The sequence below is a fragment of the Protopterus annectens genome, chromosome 13.part0 (assembly GCF_019279795.1).
Source record: "Protopterus annectens isolate FY-2018-M chromosome 13.part0, PAN1.0, whole genome shotgun sequence".
NCBI lineage: Eukaryota > Metazoa > Chordata > Ceratodontiformes > Protopteridae > Protopterus > Protopterus annectens.
In genome coordinates, this window is record NC_056747.1 from 32,767,580 (window position 1) to 32,770,935 (window position 3,356).

Sequence of the window (3,356 nt, forward strand, 5' to 3'; positions counted from 1 at the left end):
TCATTTTTTCTATCTTTTCTCTCAATCTCGTTTTCTCTCATTCTCTCTTCTCTCATTTCTCTTTTCTGTCTCTCATTCTCTCTCATTTGCATTTTCTCTCATTCTCCCTCATTCATTTTCTCATTCTCTCTCTCCATCTCATTCTCTCTCCCTCCTTTTCTTCTGTCTATTCTCTCTCTTCCCTCTCTCGTTCCTCTCATTGTTCGTCTTCTCTCACTGTCATTCCCTGTCTTGTTCTTTCACTTGCTCTCCCTCTCATTTTTCTCTCCCTCATTCTCTCTCTCATTTTCACTCTCTTGTTCTCTCTCTGTTTCCCTCCCTTTCTCTCATTCTACGTATGTCTCATTTTCTCTCGTTCTCTCTCCCATTCTCTATCTAGTTTTGTCTCATTCTTTTCATTCCCTCTCCTTCTCTCTCGTTCTCTTGCTCTCATTCTCTCCCATTCCCTATGCTGTTCTCTCTCATTGCAATTCTCTCTCATTCTCTCTCTTCTCTCACATTCTCCTGTTCTGTCTCATTCTCTCTCACACTCATTTTCTCTCTCTCCCATTCACTTTCACTCTCATTTTCTCTCTCATACTCTGTTCGCTCACACTCTCTCACTCTGTCAGTATACGTCAGTCAGTCTCTCACTCTCTCTCTCTCTCATGGAGTCTCATTTATTCTCATCTCATTTTCCTCTCTGCCACTGCCATTCTATCTCCCATTCTCTCTCGTTTTCTATCATTCTTGTTTTTCATTCTCTCTCCATTGTCTCCTTCTCATTCCCTGTCATTCTACCTCAGTCTCTCTCTCATTTTCCTCTCTTTCCCCATTCTCTCGTTTTCTATCATTCTTGTTTATTTTCACACTCTCCATTGTCTCTCTCTCTCTCTCTCATTCTCTTGGTCTGTGCCATTCTCTCCGTTTTTTCACTATCTCATTCTGTCACATTGTCATTCTCATTTTCTCTTTCTCTGTTTCTCTCATTCTCCATCTCTCATTCTAATGTTCTCTCTCCTTTCGTTTTCTGTCTTATTCTTCTCCATTTCTCTCTCTCATTTGCATTCTCTTTGTTTCTTAGTCTCCCACCTCTGTCTCTCATTCGCTCTCATTTTCTTTGTCTTGTTTTCTCTCACTCATTCTCTCATCTTTCTCATTTTTCGATTCTCTCTCACCTTTTCTTGTTCACTCTCTCTCCTGTTCAGTCTCTCTCATTTTCTCTCTCTCTCGTTCCCTCTCTTGTTCTGTCATTCTCTCTTTCATTCTTTTTTGTTCTCTCTCATTTTCTCTCACTCGTCCATGCTCTCTCCCTCATTTTCTCTGTCTCTTGTTCTCTCTCCTCTCTCTATCCCATTCTCTCTCTTCCATTTTCTGTCTCTCATTTTCTCTCAGTCTCTTTCATTCTCTCTCTCTTCATTTTCTCTCTCTCTCATTTACCTTCCCTCTATCTCATTCTCACTCTTTCATTCTCGGTCTCATTTTCTCTCTCTCTCTCAATTTCGCTCTCCTTCTCTCTCTTTCTGTCCCATTCTCCCATTCCCTCCATTATTCTATCTCATTTTCTCATTGTTGTCTCGTTCTCTTTCATTCTCTCAATTTCTCTAGTTCTCTCATTTTCTTTTACTCTCTCCTTTTCCTTCACTCCTTTACTCTCACTCATTCTCTTGTTCTCATTTCCCATTCTCTCTGCTGTGTTCACTCATTCTTTGTTTTCTCTCACTCTCCATCTCTCATTTCCTCTCTCTCTTTCATTCTCTCTCATTTCCTCTCTCTTTCATTCTCTCTCATTTTCTCTCTCTTTCATTTTCTCACTCATCTTCTCTCTCTCGTTCTGTCTCCTTTTCTCTCTCCTTTCTCATGTTCTCTTTTGTTCTCTCTCGTTCTTCTGCTCTCTGTTGCAATGACTCTTGTTCTCTCTCATTTTCTTTTATTCTCTCACTCATTTTCTCTCTCTTGTTCTCATTCTGTCTCCCTCGGTCTCTTACGCTCTCATTTTTTTCTCTGTGTCATTTTCTCTCCCTTGTTCTATCCCATTCTGTCTCATTTTCTCTCTCGCTCTCCGATTTTCTCTGTCTCTCATTTTGTCTCTGTCTCATTCTCTCATTCTCTCTCTCTTATCAGGCTCTCTCATTTTCTCTCTTTTGCTCATTCTCTTTGCTGTTCTGTCTCGTTCTCCATGTCTCATTATCATTCTCTCTCTCATTTTCTTTCCCTCTCATTCTCTCTACTTCTCTCTGTCATTCTTGCATCACTCTCTCATTTTCTCTTTCATTCTTGTTCTTTTCATTCTCCCCCCCTCATTCTCTATTTCCCTCTCTCATTTTCTCTCCCTTATTCTCTCGCCTTCTGTCTGTCTTGTTTTCTGTGTCTTATTCTCCTCTTCATTTCTCTCTCATTTTCTCTGTCTCTTGTTTTCTCTCTCCCGTTTTTCTCTCCCTCATTCTCTCTCTCTATTCTCGTTCTCACTCATTTTTACTCATTTTCTCTGTCTCGTTTTCTCTCCCTCACTCTTCTTCTCATTCTCTCATTTTCTCGTTCTTTCTCCTAGTCTGTCTCTCTCATTTTCCTTCTCTCGTTCTCATTCTGTCTTGCTCTCTCTCTAGTTCCCTGTCACTATCTCTTGTTCCCTCTCATTTCTGTCTCACTTTCTCTGTCTCTTTTCTCTCACATTTTCTGTCTTTCATTCTTTTTTGTTCTCTGTTTCATCATTTTTTCAATGTCCTGTTTTCTGTCTCTCTCGTTCTCTCTATTTTTCTCTTTCATTCTTTCTTGTTCTCTGTTTCATCCTGTCATTTTTTCACTGTCCCGTTTTTCTGTTTCATTCTTTCATTTTTCTCTCTCGCATTCTTGCTCTCTCTCATTCTCTCTCTCTCATTCTTTAGCCTAGTACCAACTTATGAATATCAGCCCTAGGGCCTATACAAGCCTAGCCATAACAATTCCCTGGCTATTTCTTCCCACACTATTTACTTTCCTGGACCCCTGTCTAGCAGGGTGACTGACATGATCCCTGGGGTGAATTTACTTTCTCCCATCCAGTCATCAAGGTTCCTTTTTGAAGAGAGCCAAAGAGGCACTCTGCTTGACATGTATGGGCAGTCTATTCCAGAGTCTGGGGAGTCTCTGGGTCAGGAACCTATCCCTCCAGCATGTTTTGTTTATTGTGATGACAAGGTTTAGATCCCTGGAGCATGTGGCTCTGAGGGATTGGGATTTCTTTAAGTGTAGCATGCCCAACAGCTCTGAGTTTGACATGGCCTTGTATGTTAAGCAGAGATTGCCTCAGAGTAGACGATATGCGACAGAGTATAGCTGGAGTTTTTTAAGGTGGTCAGCATAGGGCATCTGCTTTAGGCCTGTGATTCTTTTAGTGA